Consider the following 13,504-nt stretch of genomic DNA (forward strand, 5'->3'; position numbering starts at 1 on the left):
ACAGACATAATCCCAAATCCTCCACTATTGCATATTAGGTAGAGGGTGTATTTTTTCAGTTGTTCTTCAACCTTCATCATCATAATTACACACAATTATTATTTAACTAAAACTACTCACTCATAATTTTCAAATCTATTCCCCTTATCCTTCTTGACCTCTCTGTAACCTTAGACAGTATTGATCACCATCTTTTTGATACTCTCTTTTCTCTAGTTTTTGTAACACTACTCTCTTCTGGTCTTCCTCCTAATTATTTTCACTCCTTCTCAGTCTCTTTTTCTGGTATTTCATCCAGTTCAGACCCACTAACCATAAGTGTTTTTAAGGCTCTCTGGGCCCTCTTCTCTTCTTCATTTATATTATTTGACTTGGCGATCTCATCAACTCCTATGAATTCAATGATCATCTCTATATTAATGATTCTCATATTTGCTTTCTTCTGATCTCCAGTTTCAAATTTTCAACTGCCAAGTGGACATCTTAAACTAGATGTCATGTAGATATCTTAAACTCAGCATGTTTAGAATTGGATTTATTATTTTCCCCCTAAATTATTCCCTTTTTATAACTTCACTATTATAGTTGAGGGCACCATCGTCCATTCTGTCAAGATCACAACCTCAATTCCTTGCTCTTTTTTCTCTACCCTTATTCAATCTGTTGTTAACAACTGTCAATTTTACCTTCATGATAGATCTCATACATGTTCCCTTTTCTTCTCAGACCCTGGCATCACTATGATTCATTTTGCCTTATCACTTCATCACTGGACTATTGTAATAGCCTGGTGATTGTTCTGCCTGTCATGAGTCTCTTCCCACTGAAGACCATCTGCCACTCAGCTGTTAAAGAAATCTTTTTTTTTTTTAATGCAAGGCAGTGAGTGGGTTTAAGTGACTTGCCAATGGCCACACAGTAAGGTAATTATTAAGTGTCTGAGTTCACATTTGAACTCAGTTCCTCCTGACTCCAGGGTCGGTGCTCTATCCACTACACCACCTTGCTGCCTCTAAAGAAATCTTTCTAAAACACATATCTGACCATGTCACCTTCTTACTCTGTAAATTCTAGTGGATCCCTAATATCTCCAGGATCAAATATAAAATCTGATTTGTCCTTCTAAGCCTTTAATAATTTGCTCCCTTCTTCCAATCTCCTTATACCTCACACCTTTCCAAGTGTTCGGTGAAACCAGTCTCTACTATTCTTTGAACAATATGCTCTATCTCCTTAATTCCAGCACTTTCACTGATTATTCCTCAAACCCTGAATGCTCTCTCTCTTCATCTCTGTATCCTGACTTCCTTGGCTTCCTTCAAGTCCCAAACAAAAATCCTACCTTTTGCAGGATGCCATTCTCATTCCCTCTTAATTCTAATACTTTCTATTTTGATTATTTCCAATTTATCCTGTTTATAGTTTATTTGTTTGCACATGTTTCCCATTAGAATATTAGGTACTGTAGAGTAGAGATTGTCTTTTTACTTTTTTTTGGTTCCCTAGTGTTTGGCACAAAGTAAATGTGTAACACATGTTTATTGACTGAATGTCCACAATCATTTTGGGGGGGGGATGGAACACTATTCAAGCATGGTTAGCACATAAGTAATTTTGCAAGGATGCTAAATAGTCAGTTTAGATTTCAACTCCATTAAACATAACTTGACCAAACAAGTGAGATAATTTTCCCAAGAGCCTCCTCCAGTGCCAATGTTTTCTTTGTTTTAAGCCCAATCATGATACTACTGTTGCAGCCACAACCCTTAGTTAGATGCTGCCATTAACATTGGCACTCACATTTGTTATGGTGGAATAAAGAAAAATGAGTAATCACATCCAGACAATGATTTATTTAGCAATGCATGCACTTGTAGAAATAAACCAGGTCCAAGGCTCCAAGTAGAAAAGCTCCTAGAACCTTAGTTTCTGCAGTTAATATATAATTTGGAGGCTAAAGAAAGCAGAATTGAAGCACCAGGTTTCTTATTGGTGACACTGCTGAGGTGAAAGGGAGAGGGATAATCTGACATTCCTTATGTTGGGTGACTTTTGGGAAGGGGAATAATAATCTTTTGATTTATTCAAAATCAAGTGATTTATAAGCAGCTGAAATAAAATGGTGGGTAAAGGCAAAATGGAGTTACTAAGGTTATTTTTCATGTTACATTTCTCATATACAATTTCTCCCCAGTTTAATCTTGTTTTCTCAACCTCAAGGATGATACATTTAAACACTTTATTAGGGATTTCTGACTGGATGATAGTCTACTTTAAGAGACATCAAAGGATGGGGTGAGAAGCACAAAGACTACAAGCGAAATCATAATCTCATATATCTCCTAAGGAGACAAACCTTGTAATATAGACTCTATAGGTAAACTAAGTCAGATTACAGATCAGACTTATAGGGTTCACCATTAACTATTTGGGGAGGGGAAATTTACATATCAACAAGGTAACCAAGAAAACTCAGCAAACATGAAACAAAAAGTCAAAAAAATGAAATAATGATCAACGAGATTAAATAATTTCAGTTCTCCTTATTAACTGATAACCCACTCCCAACATCCATTTATTTAGAGCATTTCAAGTCCTAGAAGTCCCATGTAGTCATCTCATCTCTGGAAACATCACCTCTTGGACATTCTGGAACTGATCTCTTCCTCAGGACAGCTCTGAAGGAAGTTCTTCCTAATAGATCTGCTTCTCTGGTTCCAAGTCACTTGCAGAGATTCCTAGGTAATTCTGCTATAATCAGCCAATAGAATTTCCTAGTTCATAGAGAAAGCAATCCGATCCTGTTGCTTTCTCAAAATTTCCCACTCCATTCAATTGGAAAACTTTATGTTAACAGAACTGAAATGGTGTCTAATTTGTGGATGACAGGAGTCAGACAGAGCAGAGCAGACAAGAGACAGAAGAGTGAGGAAATAGAAGTTTATTTTCTATAGTGAGGGAAATGACTTGTGAGTGAAGTCCTCCTTCCTAAGAAAGGGGCACACTTACTTATGGCAGGGGGAGGGTTTTTAAGCATGGAAACCACAAATGGCTGAACCATAGGTAATCTTGGATCATGAGTAAGCATTTTTCCAGGTCATCGTTGAGCCCTGTAGCTGTTTAGTGAGACCTCAACCAGGGTTAGCATGGCAGGGGCTCTGGGTCACTTGGCTGTTACAAGCACAGGAGATTGTTAAACACATCAAGGGGTCTGGATCACTTCATCTGCAGTCTCAGCTTCCAAGTCAGGGTCCCCTGGAAAGTAGGGAATCTCCAACAAATCTTAAATGATTAGTATAATCACAGAACATATCAAGCCTATTGAAATAGATATTATAAATCTGATTTTCATTCAAGGGTCTAATCTTATATATGAATATATAACTATCAGCAAGTGAATGGCAGGCTAAAGAACTTATTTACCTAGATATGTAGGATAAAGTGTTGATGATAAATACAGAATAAGAACAATAGGATCTTTCCTATCTGTGTCCTATTACTTTAGCTTAGATGTTTTAATATTAATCTATTAATCAGCAGATTTAGTATTCCAAAAACAAAAACTTCCATTGCTCACCTATCCTGATTACAGAAATTTGCTGTGAAAGGAAAAGGGATGAGCATAGTTATAGTAATATCAAGACTGTCTTTTTAAGAGCACAGACTAACCTGACATAAGCCATAATTGGGGAAAACTTCCTTAACTCAGATTGATTAACAAGTAAGAATCATAGTTAACAGCCAATCATACACCAAAGTTCTACATTATTCACAAATTATATTCTGAAATTTCACAAATACAGTGGACGCATGACAGCTGACTCCTAATCCCAGAAAAATATTGACTATCTTGCCCATTCACCCCTCAGACAAGATGGAAATCTTTTTAAAATCTTCTTTGTCTTTTTTTCACAATGACTTGTAAAGATAGTTTTTAATATTGATTTTTTTTGTAAGATTTTGAGTTCTACATTTTTCTGTCTCCCTTCCCTCTTCCCTCCTCATAACAGTGAGTAATCTGATATAAATTAAACATGTAAAATCCATGTTTAACAATTTCCATATTAGTCATGTTGTGAAAGAAGAATCAGAACAAAAGGAAAAAAAAAACATGAGTAAGAAAAAAATTAAACCAATTTCAAAAAGTGAAAATAGTACGTTTTGGTCCCCATTCAGACTCCATAGTGTTTTCCTCTGGATGTGGATGGTAAGTAATAAATAAATAAGTAATAAACAAATAAAAAATCAGATAAGATTCACTCTTTACTATAAGCAAGCTTTAAGTTTTTTCCACTTTGTGGAATAGATTACGTACACAAGAAATAGGATTAAATGACTATAGTAATCTACTGTTTGATAAACCCAAAGATTCTAGTTTCTCAGATAAGAACTCACTATTTAATAAAAAAAAAACTGCTGGGAAAATTAGAAAATAATATCGCAGAAACTAAGCATAGACCAACATCTCACACAATATGCCAAAAATAAGGTCAAAATGGGTACATGGTTTACACATAAAGGGCAATATCATAAGAAAATCAGGAGAGCAAAGAACAGTTTACCTCTCAGATCTATGGAGAAGGAAAGAATTTATACCCAAACAAGAGATAGAGAACATTATAAAATGCAGAATGAATAATTTTGATTACATTAAATTAAAAAGTTTTTGTCAAATAAAACCAAGATTAGAAGAAAGGCAAATGGCTAGGAAACAATTTTTATAGTCAATGTTTGCAGCCAATCCTTACAAGAACTGATGCTGAGTAGATTGAGCAGAACTAGGAGACCATTTTATACAATAATAACAACAATGTATGATGATCAACTATAATTGATTTAGCTCTTCTCAGGAATACAATGATCCAAAACAATATAAAAGGACACATGTTGGAAAATTTTATCCACATCCAGGGAAAAAATCTATGGTGTCTGACTAGAGATTGAAACACGACTAATGTGGAAATATGTTTAGGTAATTACCTACATCAGATTGTTGATGTTATATGAGCACTGATGTTATCTCAGAATATCTTTCTATATTTAACCTGAGAAGAAAATATTTTAAAAAGGACCTTTGGGGGAAACAAGCTATATGCGGTTATGATAAGGAAGAGGGTTATTAGTACTTTATTGGAATACCTTTTCTTTTTAATTAAACCTGTTCAAAAGGCCAAAGACTATTACCTTCAATGTAGAAAAAACCGTTATTTTATTATGTAATTTTGCTATCTCTTACACGTTATTTTTCTTCCTTAAGGATATGATTTCTCTCTCATCACATTCAACTGAGATCAATGTATATCATGAAAACAATGTAAAAACTAATAGAATGCCTTCTGTGGGGAGTGGAGGGAGAGAAGCAAGAATGGGGGAAATATTGTAAAACTCAAAATAAATAAAATCTATCTTAAAAAATAAGTGAATGAATCAATGAATAAATAGATAGATAAATAGATAGACAAACAAATAAACGAATGAACCAATGAATGAACGAATGAATAAATGAATGAATGAATGAATGAATGAATGAATGGATGGATGGATGGATGGATGAATAAATAAATAAATAAATAAGCAAACAAACAAACAAACAAATAAACAAGCCTCTTCAGTACTTAGGGACATATCAGATTTTTTAAGTTGTAACAGTTTCCAAGTGTAATTAATATATGAAAACTAGGCTATACAAGGGCCTGAGAATGTGAACCAGTACTGTGTAGAGAGAAATGGAACTACTACATTACTGTGCCTTTTAAATTAAATATAGGAAATAAAGTTAGAAATATAATTAAGACTTTGTTATTGTGGTTCTTACCCACTTCTTACCCATTGAGCCATAACTTTTGCTGTAATTCAATACACATGACCATTTGTAATTGTGAAATGCTTGACTAATGTCCATACATTACAAAGAGGCCAAATGTAATATAATTGGACATTATAGTTCTCCTATTACTAAAAACAGAGAACAGGTCAAAACTCAGACCTTGGTAGTCATCTTCCTCCTTCTAGTCCAATCTTGAAAACCAAGTCTACCAAATGAGAATCAAAAGGTTGAGTTGTGATTCAAGAAGGTAGAAGGAGGAAAGATGTGATAAAATGGTTGTTCCAAAAGATCTGAGGTTCACATAAAAACCATTCACATTTTTTAAGAAAAATCTGATGATACATCCCTGTCCCCTCCCTATAAATATCTGCTATGCTTGAATATTATTAAGCCTCCTTTAGAAACTTTCCCTATTCAAGCTTCCCTTTAATGTTTATTTTAGCTTAAATATATCTGTATTAAAAATGATTCCCTTTAAGCACCTGCTTGGAGTTTATTGATGAAGTTATTCTTTTTTTTTCAGTTCAATTAGTCTAACAAAGGTCTTAAGGTCAACTTCTATATAGCATTATTGATCAAGCGTATCATGAGTGACCTCAATTTAGCAGTAGAAACCTCTATTTAACAAGATATCAACAACAAAAAAATCTGTATTAATCAAGGAATTTTTATGGATAGTTTTTAAAACCGAAAGAGGACACTAAAATTCTGAGTTAAAGCACATAGCTTTTTCTCCATCATATGATTCCTTGGCAGGTGTATCCACTCTCTTACAAAGATACTGAGAGCTTCAGTGAGAAAGTGTGATCCAGAAGCATATCTGAATTTTGATGTATTTATTCTTCATGTAGTCAATCTAATATGTGAGTAACTGAAGTGTTATTATATCTTTTAAATCACTATATTTAAGATTTAAATGTGTCATCATTCTGAGTGGCTGGTTTTGGGTTAATGGCATCACATTGGTAGAGACTAGGAACCTGAAATGGGAAGTAATAGTATATTCACCTAATATATAGAGAATTGAGTGAAATTTATAAGAATATGCATCATTCCCCAATTGATAAACTATGATAGGAATAGGCAGTTTTCAGATGTAGAAATTAAAATTATCTATAGTCTTATAAAAAAAGTTCCAAATCATTATTTTCTTAGGGTTTTTTTCCTTGCAAGGCAATTAAGTGGCTTGCCCAAGGCCACACAACTAGATAATTATTAAATGTCTGAATTTGAACTCAGGTACTCTTGACTCCAGGGCCAGTGCTCTATTCATTTCGCCACCTAGCTGCCCCCAAATCACTACTGATTTGAGGAAAAACAAATTAAAACAACTCAGACTTCACACTTATCAGATTTGCTAAAATGGCAAAAAAGGAAAATAATCAATGTTGGAGGGGATATGGAAAAGCTGGGACACTGATGCATTGTTGGTGGAGTTGTCAACTGATTCAACCATGTTGGAGAACAATTTGGAACTATGCCCAAAGGGCAATCAAATTGTGCATACCCTTTGATCTAGCAACACTATTACTAGGTCTGTATCCCAAAGAAATCATAAAAAGGAGGAAAAACCCACATGTACAAAAATATTTTTGTAATGGTAAAGATTTGGAAATCAAAAGGATACCCATCAGTTGGATGACTGAACAAGTTATGGTATATATAAATGTTATAGAGTACTATTGTTTTATAAGAAACCATCAATGGTCAGACTTTTAGAGAAACATGGAAAGAATTAGATGAACTGATGCTGAAGGAAGGGAACAGAACCAGGAGAACACTGAGCATATTTACAATAACATTGTGAGTAGATCAACTATGACAGATGCCACTCCTCTTAGCAGTTCAGAAAGCTAGGACAGCCCTGGAAGACCTGTTTTTAGATAATGTCATCCACATCCAGAGGAAAAAAAAACAAAAACAAAAAAACCACTGAATCTGAATGGATAATGTGGTTACTTTTTTTTAGGGTTATTTTTTTTTTTTGCAAAGCAAATGGGGTTAAATGGCTTGCCCAAGGCCACACAGCTTCAGGTACTCCTGTCCACTGCGCCACCTAGCCTCCCCAAAGTGGTTACTTTTCAAAACACTTCTCTTATGCCTTTTCTATCCCATGGTTTTCTTTCTTTTCTCTTAGTCCAAATTCCTTATACACAAAATGATTAATGTGTAAATATATTAAACACAAATGTACATGTACAATGTTCACTAGACTATTCACCACTGAAGAATGGGGGGGTAGGAAGGGAGGGTGAAAGAAGAGTGAGTAACTTATAAATATGCAAATGGTGAATATTGAAAATTTTCATAATGTATAATTGACAAAATAGAATTTCAATTAAAAAAAAGAAATACTGACTTCAAAAGGCATAATGATAATATACTAACATATTCTCCAACTTGGGTGAAGCATAATCCTTCCTCTAACTTGCACTAGCTCTGTCTCTAACATCTAAGAGTAGATTAGAGCCTAGCCTGGTTCCCATAGAGGACAAATCCAGTTCCAGGTCCAAAACCTTTCTTGGGTTGGAATCCCTGATTTCTCATGGCTTCTTCCAAGTTGAGCTGACTGGCTCTACCACTCTGCCTGCAATCTCAGCTTACATCTCCAGTCCTGTGGAATCATGTCCAGGACTAGAAATTGAAGACAAACAATGAAAAAACAACACTTCCAAGCCCATTCTTTAGAGGAACAGGTAAAAGAGGCATATCAGTGGAAGGATAATACTTCTCCCTCACTGATTCACTTCTTGGCCTCCACCCTGGATGTGGCAGCAGATTAGTTTTGAAAAAAAAAAGAGAAACTGAAAATATGGAAGAAAAGGGGGATGACTCAGTCTTGCCAATTTTAAAGCCTTAGGCTGCCAACCAAAGATACCCCCAACCTGGTAGGGGATGGATGCAGCAGGTTAGGCAACCTGGGTATAACCAAAAAGGTCCCTCAAGAGAATCTCTAGGTTAAAAGTAGGCATGTCAAGAGAAGCATAGGTTACAAAGAAGTAATCCATCCACATTTATTAAGGACCTAGTATCTACCAAAAAAACATAATAACAATAGCAATAACAATAAAGAGGAGTTTTAGTATGGTGGCTAAGTAGCTGATCTCAGAAACAGGAAAGTCCATCTTCAAATCCTGCCTTGAACAAACTGGTAATATGACCTTCAATCATTGGACTTTGAATGCCTTTGGCAACTGAGAATTTAAGTTGCAGAGAAGGTGTTAACAGTATTTTGTCTGTAGGGGGAATTTCCACAGCTTGGAGTTTCCCCATTCAATGATATAACAGCTCAGGTCCCTTTTTCTAATAATAACTATAGTACTTTAAGGTTTGCAAAGGACTTTACAAATATTATCTCATTTGTTCTTCACAACTCTCTAAGTTGTCTGTGGATATGTAACATAAGATATTTTACACGGCAATGTTGACTTCAGAAGGGATAATCACAGAAATACAGATAATCATACTGCTTCCATAAGTGAAAGGCATAATCTTCCTCCCCTACCCTCCTTTGCACTATTTCAGTCTTTGGGGACTTTCTGAAGGGAGAGTGGATTCCTAATTTAACCTTGGTTCCCGTACACCATAATGCAGACTTCTATTATTTCTATTTTGCAGATGCAGAAACTGGGGCTGAGAAAGGTTATGTGACAAATTTAGAGTCCCCTGCCTAGTAAATGTTTGCAGCAGTATCTGAAAGTCTGTCTTGACTGAAAGACCTGTGATCTATCCAATGTGTTAACTTATTGTGGCTGCTGAGTTATTTTTGAGTCATCTTTGGGATCCCATTTAAGGTTTTCTTGGCAAAGAGACTGGAGTGGTTTGCCATTTCCTTTTTCAGCTCATTTTACAGTTGAGGACACTGAGGCAAACAGGGTCAGATGACTTGCCCAGGATCACACAGCTAGTATTTGAGGTCTGATTTGAACCTAGGTCTTCCTGACTCCTACTCTGTTTTAGCTATCTGGCTGACCCTTGTGTTAACTTTTTTTGGTTTAGTGGTTTTTTCAGTCATGTCAGACTCTCTGTGTGTGGGTTTTTCTTGGTAAATGGAGCCATTTTCCATTTCCTTCTCTAGTTTATTTTACAGATGAGGAAAGTGATGCAAAGAGGGTAAAGTGACTTGCCTAGGGTCACCTAGCTAGTAAGGATCTGAGGCTGGATTTTCTTCCTGACTCCAGACTCCAGCACTCCCTCCCTCCTAATAAAGATGTATTTTAGGTAAATAGAATGGAAAAGAGAGGTGTTAACTGCTAGAGGGGATTTGGGAAAGTCTCATAAAGAGAGGTGGCATTTGATCTGAATTTAGGAGCAATCAAAGGATCCTAAAATGTAGCAGTATTTTTCAGGCGATGCATCTCTGAAAACTTTGTGCTTCATGGACTTCATGTAGTAGATTCTGTTTTTCTATAGAAATGTGATTTCTGGACAAGGTTTTAGGTCTTTGGTTTTGGATTTATGCACAAGGATTTAGGGTAAAATAAATTATGACCAACACATCAAAACTAGAGACAACAATTCTATACCTACTCTTATTTCGAGTAACAAAAATATTTTCCTTGTTCTGTAAAGTATGTGTAAAACATGCTTTCATTAATTAATTGGGAAATACTCCAGGATAGACTATGAAGTGTCCACAAGAACGAAAAAAATCTCTCAGGGTTGCCCATCTATTGGGAAAATGGTTAAACTAATTATAGTCTTTGAATGTGCTGAAATATTAGTGCTACATGAGAAATAAAGAAATGGATGGTTTCAGAGCAAACTAGGAATCTTTCTATGAAGTGATATTTAGTGAAATGAGGAGAACCAGGAGAAAACAATGAAGAAAAAGCACTTTGAAAGACTGTAGAACTCTGGTCAGTGAAAGGACAAACCAGAATTTCAAACGATCAAAATTAAAGCTGCTACTATTTACCCCCACAGTGATGAGACAAATATTCCTAAATCTAGAAATGTGTTTTGTTGCAAATCTGAGTTTGTTTTTTTTTCTTTTTCTTTTCATAGTTTAATGTGAGGGAAGAAATATTGCTTTTTAATTTAGGAAAAATATAATTAAATTTTTTTGGGGGGAAAAATCAGAAAAAAAGAGAGGAGGGGGAGGAAAAGTAGTTTTCTTTCACAGGCTGACCCTCCTAGTTTCATCTCAGTTTAAATTCCACCTTCAAGAAGTCTTTCCCAGTCCTCCTGATGCCAGAGAAAAATGTAGCTGACTAAAAGATCGGGTAGAACATGAAAGAATTATAAAAGACAAACTCTGATCCAGAAGAAATTTAGGAATAAAAAAAGGTTCATTTGAGTTAAAGAAGCTAAGAGAGAAAGAGAGATCCATGAAAGGATGAACAATAAGGAATATAGAAGTATGAGAGATTATTGGTGGATAATGCCCCCCAAGAGCCGGCTAGCTTCCCAAAGGAAGGCAAGCCATCAAGAAATGTGGTAAAGAAGGGTATAGGGAGGTTATTTGGGGCAATCACAAGCAACTCAACTGAGGAGTGAGTGAGCTTTTAAAGGGGCAGGAAAATGAGGTAATTAGATATAGTTGATGGGGGCTGTAACTCAGAGAGAAGAGGTAAGGAAGGATATGTAGATAAGAGGTGCTAGCTTGAAGACTTAATCTTTTCAGTCTAAGGCAGGGATTCATTGTTTTGTTAATAGGGGCTTATCTTGTGCCTGGTCTGGGAGAAGCTAGGTATTTTACTAAAAATTCATAGACCTCATCTTGGACAAATGGGATGGGTATAGGTGGGATCATGAATGTTAATGTAAGGAAAGTTAATGTAATGTAAAGTAGGGGGATGTCAATGTAGGGGGAATAGATTAATCATAAAACATTTTTCTGTTCCAAATTGTCCTTACATCACTTCTTAAAACTATTGTACCAGACTTGGAGTCAGGAGGATCTGAGTTCAACTCTGTCCTAAACATGGAGTACTAGCAGGATGATCCTGGGCCATTCCCTTAACTCTGATTTCCTTGAATCTAGGGCCATTTCTAGTTGTCCAGATTCTTATCTAGTCACTAGGGGATAAACTATTATTTGGTATTGGAGCTTTTGCCAGAGAGAAGTTCTGAGATATAGAAATACAAATCTAGGAGAAACTCCCCCTTGCCTAAGATACAGGCTTGAGAAAATTCCTTCCTACCCATTTGACCTTGTGATAAGGTATACCTCAGAAGGGTCTAGGGATATAGAAAAGCAACCCTGAAAGTATGCTTCCCATGTGTCCTTGCATAGATAAAGATGCCTTTCTTTATCCAAGTTCCAGCCTTATTCCCAGCCTATCCCCCAAATGAGAATAGTCCCTCTCCTCTCCTGAGGGAATCACCTGCAGCCCCCACCTCCCTTTCCATTGAGAAAGCTGCAGATCAAAGAGCCTAACATTATCTACCCCCAACCTCCCCATGAAGGGGGGGCCTGGCTTGTTGCTCTTGTTGTCACCCTAAAATGGATTTTCAGCTGGACCAATAATATTTCAAATCACTCCTGATCTAAATTTGAAAACTCAACTTCAGGGGATCCTTTGTGTTTTCTCCAGACTTAGACACCAAATCAAGGTATTGGGGCCCTCAGGTAAGGGACTTTAGCATCCCTTGTCTAAGGATCAAAACCCCAACAACTGGACCCAGATGACTCCAGAAGAAAAAGTGAAGTTGATGACTTAGTAGCACCCCCTCAAATTCTTAGCTGTCCTCCTTCTCCCTTATCCAAAGATCAAGACCCTCAAAATCTGGACCCAGATGACTCCAGAGGAGAAAGTGAAGCTGATGACTTAGCAGCCCCCCAAATCCTTAGCTGCCCCTCCTCCCTTGTCTAAGGTTCAAGACCCTCCACAACTGGACCCAGATGACTCCAGAGGAGAAAGTGAAGCTGATGACTTAGCAGCCCCCCAAATCCTTAACTGCCCCCTCCTCCCTTGTCTAAGGTTCAAGACCCCCAACAACTGGACCCAGATGACTCCAGAAGAAAAAGTGAAGCTGATGACTTAGCAGCCCCTCAAATCCTTAACTGCCCCCTCCTCCCTTGCCTAAGGTTCAAGACCCTCCACAACTGGACCCAGATGACTCCAGAGGAGAAAGTGAAGCTGATGACTTAGCAGCCCCCCAAATCCTTAGCTGCCCCTCCTCCCTTGTCCAAGGTGAGGCTGATGACTTAGCAGCCCCCCCCAACACTGATCCAGGGGCGCTGATGTCAAGTTCTCTTCCAAAGAAGGACCGACATCCTCCTCCCCCTCCCCCCCACCGGTGCCCCCATTAGAGTGTGAGTTCTCAGAGGGCAGGACTGTTTTTTGCCTGTTATGCCGGTGCCCAGCCTCTTAATAAACGCTAATTAACGGAAGCATTTCCTATCTAAAAACACGGGATTTATTGAGTAAACATGAATAAGAATTGTAAGTACGCATAGACGTAAATTATCTACGTATGCACTTTTTGTGTTTTATTTAAGTAAATGAATGCAAGCGGAGGAGGCCGGAGGAAGGAGCGGAGGCGGGGGCCGGGGCGTGGTCCCGGGCGCTCGGCCGGCGCCATGGAGTCTCGGCGGCCCGGGAGCGGGCGGCGGCGCGGCTCTTCCGGCTCGCTCCCTAGCCCCGCCCCTCCCCGCGCACGTGAGCGCCGCGCGTGACGTAGGAGGAAGAAGACGCCATTAGAGGCAGTCGGAGCGGGAGCGCTCTCGCC

This window comes from Macrotis lagotis, chromosome 2 (assembly GCF_037893015.1).
Source record: "Macrotis lagotis isolate mMagLag1 chromosome 2, bilby.v1.9.chrom.fasta, whole genome shotgun sequence".
Classification (NCBI taxonomy): Eukaryota; Metazoa; Chordata; class Mammalia; order Peramelemorphia; family Peramelidae; genus Macrotis; species Macrotis lagotis.